General features: G+C 39.8%; 1 long non-coding RNA gene across 1 annotated transcript; it reads left to right on the forward strand.

Moving 5' to 3' along the window:
• Positions 1-4682: 4682 nt before the first annotated feature.
• LOC308693111 lies at positions 4683-5775 on the forward strand. The gene is made up of 3 exons (XR_014030411.1): positions 4683-4721; positions 5186-5254; positions 5386-5775. It is a non-coding gene; the product is annotated as an uncharacterized lncRNA (long non-coding RNA).
• Positions 5776-7404: the final 1629 nt, after the last annotated feature.

Here is a 7404-nt window from a genome sequence, read left to right on the forward strand (position 1 = left end):
CTCTCCTTTTTTCTTTCGAAGGCGGCCTCCAGCCCATCCTCCCATGGCACGGTTAATTCGGCCATAACAACGGTCTTCATGGCGATTTACAATCAATTTATCAGTTTCAAAGAACTCTTTGATTATTCATTTCTAAGAAAAGGGTATCTTTCATGGTCACTGAAAAATAATTATTCCTAGCGTGTACAGCACTTAAAGCATGTAACAGGATCAAGACGGTAAAATGGACTTTGTATGCAAACAGAGAATCAGAAACCAAATGCATAATTGTGCACAAGTTTTATTAACTAAATCACACACATGACTAAACTAAACTAAACAAACAAACAAACAAACATACATACATTCATCCAAACATACATGCATAGGTGAAGTGGTGAGTGTTATGGAACCGGAAACAGGAAATAGAACTATGGAGCAAGATCTATTTTAGTATGAAACAAACCATCAGCTTATTTCATAGCACCTCATTAAATACTTGCATGGTCAGTTGCAAATCGTGGACAATTCTTGAAGTGGATGAAGATTGGATTCGTTGATGGGTCTATGGCCTTGAAGAAAAGCATGGTGGCTTCGAGCAAATGGCTATTGTGAGTCGAAGCCTGCTGTCCTGGCTTGCTGAGGGCATGCTGGATCTCTAAGAAGACCAGGAGTGGATCGTTGCGTCAGTAATGGTAAAGTTGCAGTTGTTTTCTGGATTGCAGAAAAGTCTGACTCCCTTTTTGGAGTATGAAAGCATGGCAGGCCTTGCTCAGGCCTGTTTGGGCCTAGGGAGCTGCCTTGTTGTCGGATGAGAAGCGTTGAGAAGAGAGGGCCGTCACTGTGGTCAGTCTCTAATAAAGTCTGAGAATGGCCACCCCTCTCTGGGTTTGCTGTACCAATGAGAAGGGTGGACTGTCTGGCGTAGTTTCCTCTGTGGTGAAGATTTATGACGCTATCTCAAATCTGCCTTACCTCTTTTCTGTTAATTAATACTCAGATAGATATAACAAATCCAGACTGCATTCTAAGAGAAGGTGATGTACATCAAAGCATGAGTCATCTAATGAGGATTAATTAGATAGGAGACATGAAACAGGTAAAGTTACATTGACCGTTGGTTGTATAATAAAATACATACCATGGTGTATACATAATAGGACACAAAACATCACACTCATTCACACAGTTTCTGGGGTGCACGTTTATTTCTAGCTCAGTTCGTCTCTGATTAATGCAGCGAAGTCTGCATGGAAGATTGTTTCTTCCCATTGTCTCTCTCTTGCACATGCCGCCACATACCTTTCGATCGTAAAAACTGTCTGTGTTCCCTGTAACAAGACACCGTCCTGCCAGTGTGTTAGCCTCATTCGGGATGTTAGTTTTTGGTGAAGGTTTCACAGTGAGTTTGCTGGATTATTCATTAAATAAATGAATCATTTGTGTGTGTCCGACTGGTCCAGACACTACATCTATCAGACAGGGAGTCCGGGTTTTACAGCCGCTACTTCATAGTTCTCAAGAAGGATGGGGGGGTCGTGTCCAATTCTAGATCCAAGGCACTTAAATCGGTCTCTGAGGAGATTCAGGTTCAAGATGCTCACTATTCCCATCATCGTGAGCCAAATCAAATCCGAGGATTGGTTTTTCACGATAGATCTGAAGGATGCATGCTTCCAGATATCCATCCATCCATCTCACAGGAAGTTCCTGAGGTTCGCTTTTGAGGGCGAAGCGTTCCAATATTGGGTTCTTCTGGTCGGCCTAGCTCTCTCCCCTCGCTTATTTACCAAATGCATGGATGCAGCTCTAGTCTAGCGCCACTGAGGCTTCAGGGTATCAGGCTGCTGAACTATATTGACGATTGGTTTATTATGGCCCAGTCACAAGAGTTGGCAGTTCGGCATCGAGATGCCGTCTTTGCCCACATCCAGAGCTTGGGGTTGAGACTCAACACAAAGAAAAGTGTGCTGGCGCCAGTCCAGAGAGCCACGTTCCTGGGAATGGTGTGGGGTTCGGTCACGATGCAGGAACAATTGTCTCCTGCACGGATCGAGTCCATCCTGGCAACAGTAACCAGGATAAAGCTAGGCCAACCATCACTGTAAAACATTTTCAGAGAGTGTTAGGGCTCGTGGCAGCAGCGTCCAACTTCATTCCATTCGGTCTCTGCAGTGGTGGTTGAAAACCAAGGGGTTTTCCCTGAGGGGGAATCCGCTCCGCATGATCAGGGTAATGCACAGATGCCTTCGTTCGTTATCTATGTGGAAAAAAAGCTTGGTTTCTGTTCCAAGGTCCCGCTCTGGGAGCATCATGTCTCCGGAAAGCTGTTTTGACAGACGCCTCCCTCAAGGGCTGGGCGTGGTCATGGACCGCCACTTTACGAGAGGTCTATGGCAGGACCATCATTCCTCCTGGCACATAAATTGCCTGGAAATGCAGGCCGTATTTCGAGCTTTGAGGAGTTTTCTGCCAGACCTCAAAGGTCACCATGTCCTTGTGAGGTCAGACAATATGTCGGTGGTGTCCTATATAAATCATCAGGGGGGTCTGAGATCCCACCCTCTATGCAGACTGGCAATTCAGATCCTCCTGTTGTCCCAGGGGAGACTGCTGTCTCTCAGAGCAACATACATCCCAGTGGACCACAATCAGGGAGCAGACATCCTGTCGAGGCAGGGTCTGAGGCCGAGGGAATGGAGACTTTGGTGTTGGAGTTCCTCCATGACCGCTTCTCGGCTGATCTTACCCTGTCCACACTCAAGGTGTACGTGGCTGCCATTGCAGCTTTCCATGCTCCTCTGGGTTATGGGTCCCTGGGGAGACATCAGCTTAGTCGTACGTTTCCTCTGTGGGACTTGGAGGATGAGACCTGCCGCTCGTACCACAGTTCCCACATGGGACCTGGCAGTGGTTATTGAAGGGCTGGTCGAGGTCCCCTTCGAACCGCTGAAAATACCCTAGCAACCGCCCAGCAACACCATAGCAACCACCCAGAACACCCTAGCAACCACCTAGAGTACCCTAGCAACCGCCAAGCAACACCATAGCAACCACCCAGAATACCCTAGCAACACCATAGAAACCATCCAGAACACGCTATTAACTGCCTAGCAACGCCCAAATAACCACCCAGAACACTCTAGCAACCGCCTAGCGGGGCTCGGAGGATGATACCTGCCACTCGTACCACAGTTCCCACATGGGACCTGGCAGTGGTTATCGAAGGGCTGGTTGAGGTCCCCTTCGTACCGCTGAGAATACCCTAGCAACACCATAGCAACCACCTAAAATACCCTAGCAACCACCTAGCAACAGCATAGCAACCACCCAGAACACCCTAGCAACCGCCTAGCAACGACCTAGCAACCACCAATAATACCCTAGCAACCACCAAGCAACACCATAGCAACCACCCAGAATACCATAGCAACACCATAGCAACCATCCAGAACACCCTATTAACTGCCTAGCAACGCCCAAAAAACCACCCAAAACACTCTAGCATCTAGCAACCACCCAGAACACCCTAGAAATCACCTAGCAACCACCCAGAACACTCTAGCAACCGACTAGCAACACCATAGCAACCACCCAGAACACCCTAGCAACCACCCAGAAAACTCTAGCAACCGCCTAGCAACACCATAGCAACCACCCAGAACACCCAAGCAACCAGAATAACTATTAGAATAACTATTTAACTATTTAGGGGATAACTATTTAATAGAAAACATTGTTTTTAATTTTACCCAGCTTTTTCAAGTTTGCATGGCGTGTGACATTTGGAACCTGTTTGAAAATTGTATTCTAGGTAAGATTTTGTCAAGTCGAAGTCGAAGCAGACTCGAAGAGATAAAGATACTGGACTCAGAAGTTACTGGTTAGTTTTAGGTGCTGTTTGCACAAATAAATAGCTCACTGTTTATTTTTTTTTCCTTGGTGGATAGGTCTGCCATGCATTTGCTAATATGACTTGCACGTGGAATACTGACGTTAACCGCTGTAACATGATGCTGACACTGATTTCTAGCAACTTCAGCGCTGGGTATATAGTCAAAGTCTAAAGTCTTGGATTTTCTTTTTTTTTTAATCTATGTGGAGACATTTGTCTGTCTTAAAACAACTATAAAACATTGTCCAATGCATCTGCAAAAACAGAATTAGTCATTATAACATGTACAACATTACATGAACATTATTTTTATTTGCAAAATGAAGCTGTGTATTTATTTATGAATTCCTGAACAATTTGGCTTCATTGTTATGATGTAAATGATCTTTGAAAAGTAAAAAAAAAAAAAAAAAATGTTATGAACATAAAGTTACTTTGTCTTGAGCTGAAAAGCCAGTCATGGTTGTGTTGATTGGTGTTTATATTTGTTCAAGCTTGACAACCTTATTGCCTTTTTGATTACTTTCTAATTTCTAATTATAAATAAGTACAACAATTTCATTGTTAAAAGGGATGCTTATATAAGAGAGCATTTGAAACTGGTGAGTCTGTGAAGGGTTAAAAATAAAACAAATCATTCATCATAATTTACCTGCCTTAAATGTGTGTATATATATATATATATATATATATATATATATATATATAATATATATATATATATATATACACGTGTGTGTGTGTGTGTTTATAATCTCTCTTTTTTTCATATTAATATTTGTTGTTTTTCAGACCAGCTGCTATAGAAGAAAAACTGAAATCTGAGATACAAGCGAAGTAGAGGGTGGTAAGTAGGATTAAATCTCATATAACCTCTGTTATAGAGATTTTTGAATCAGGCTTATTGAAAGGTGGTTGACAGTTAGGAAAATGTTAGAAACGTGTCCATTTCAGGTGTCTAATTTGTGCTGCCTTTGACTCATTCATGTAAAAATCTGTTTATTTAATTATTTATTTAATTATTTTTTTAGTAAAGCTGCAAGTCACTTGTCCTAGTTGTCCTGGCATACAATATTTTGCACAACTTTTAATTTCCTTAAATCTTTGTAACAGAGGTGAAGAGAGAGCATGACCACAATAGACATGTTCATGGGAAATACCCTAGGTTTAAATAAACTACAATTATCAATATACAACATACCCACTAATACTCACATGTTGCTTTATTGCTGCAAATAACTATATCAGTCACTTTTTTCACTGTAAATTGTGTTGGGCTTCTTCTAATCTCATGTTCAATGTAACTCATAGTGCTGTATATTAATGACAGACAAGAGGATAATGTCCGGCTTGATGAGGATATAGCCAAAGCTTTTAAAGGTAAACTGAGAAGTCAACGGAATTCGAATGCATTTCTATGCAATTTTTTATACATACCTGTATATTCAAACATGGATTCAAAAACGTTAATTATTGGTTAATTTTATATAAATTATTCTTCCCTTTCACAGATCCTGTGATAAAGCAGTCTTCAAATACTACAGTGTCTGAACCACAAGCCCTCAGTTGCAGAAAATGAGTCGTACTCAAAGAAGTGACCGTCCACTTGAAGATGAAGGTGTGACATTCAAACTCTTCTGTTTCTTTGGTTCAGCCATTTGTATGCCTAAGTTTGTACATAATGCATTATTCACTTCTGCACATTGGTTTTCTGTAACTTTTATTTTAATTTTTTCAGAAAATTGCATTGTGATGCTTATTTATTTAGTGATTTAATATTCAGTGTACTTTTCAGTAATACAGGTATAGCTGAAATGTTCTACAAAAAAATTATAAATATAGCTCTGCCATAGCATTTCACTGATCTATGTTATGCATTTTGTTCAAGAGATTATATGCTGCTGTACTTTTTTAATGTACTCTTATGTATTTATTTTGTAATGTACACAAGATACTATATTAAGAGTTTTCTTGATTTCAAAGTCTGTGTATGTCTTAACATTTATATTGAATTATTTTTGCACTTTTAATATACCATTTTAAATACTGAATAAAACCGCTTTATAATAAAGTATTAGTGTAATGCAAATACATTTTTAATTTTATTTAAATGTTCTTGAAGTACATTCAAATTAAACTTAAAATATATTATATATTTATGTTTTAATTTAATATATATATATATATATATATATATATATATATATATATATATATATATATATATATATATATATGTATATATGTGTGTGTGTGTGTGTGTATTAATATAATATAACCATACATGGTCAATGCATATATTGCAGTATATTGAAAAATATAAGCACTAGTTTCCATATATGGAAATGTATTAGGCTGTGTAATAAATCGTATTATTTTTGGCAGTATATTCTCATATATTTTGGTTCTGTAAGGGTCCAACGTTGGATAGACGTTGTTTTGTGGTTGAAAATGAAAACGAAGTTTAACGAAATGAAGTTTATTGAAATAGTTCTTTCTATATGGGATCTATTCAAATAATGTTGCAAAGCAAAGACAATAACCTACATTTCAGTATGTAGATAAACCCATGAAAATGAGATAACAATACCATCATGGTGCAGGCAAGGGAAGAGCAGCAGAGGATCTCAATTGCAGCAGATTTAGTTTATTTACAGAAAAAGTAAAAAGCAAAAATCAAAAAGCAAAAAAAAAAAGGCTATCCAGGGGGCATGAATCAACATCACAGCTCCACAAACATAAAATGACTGAACAGTCATTTAAAATTGTTTTAAACACTAAACAGTTTTAAAATCGTACCTGTTTGTATCTCATAATCCAACAGTGTACAAAACAGTAGTCACAAAATGGCAGCAGCGATTAATTAATTAACTGAGTTTTACTTTACTTTATTAGATCACCAAATGCAAAACTTCCATGAAGAAAATATGTTCCTAGCGCTGCTGACTTCAGTAACCCGGATGAGCCTGCATTATCTGTTTTGAACGGTTGTTTTCTGGGAATAACATACCGCTGGATAAAGCTATTGACCAACCTGAATTAAGTATTCCACAGAAAAGTGTAATAAGAACGTACTTGGTTACTTACGTAACCTCGGTTCCCTTAGAGATAAGGGAACGAGTACTGCGTTGAAAACGCTGTGGGAAAACTCCTTTTCTCGAGAATATTGAAGCCTTTATTTTAAAACGCATTGCTGCAGCACATGCGAGAGCTAGAAGCTCGCGTGAGCATGCTGATTGGCTTGTGCAAAGCAACTGCACGAACCAATGGCGGAACAGCAGAGGAGCGCGAGCCAATCGGGGCGCTTGGCACTCTGCCAGAGTCAAGCGCGCAAAACTGCACGTAACAGAAGAGTATAAATACACAGAGAATCCGCCATTTGACAGTTTTAAATCGACTGAAGCGAAAAGACACCTGCCATAAGAGACAATAGCACGGCAAGGCAACGCAGTACTCGTTCCCTTATCTCTAAGGGAACCGAGGTTACGTAAGTAACCAAGTACGTTCCCTTACGAGAACGTTCTCTCGTA

Source organism: Scardinius erythrophthalmus, assembly GCF_964197995.2.
Source record: "Scardinius erythrophthalmus genome assembly, chromosome: 7".
NCBI lineage: Eukaryota > Metazoa > Chordata > Actinopteri > Cypriniformes > Leuciscidae > Scardinius > Scardinius erythrophthalmus.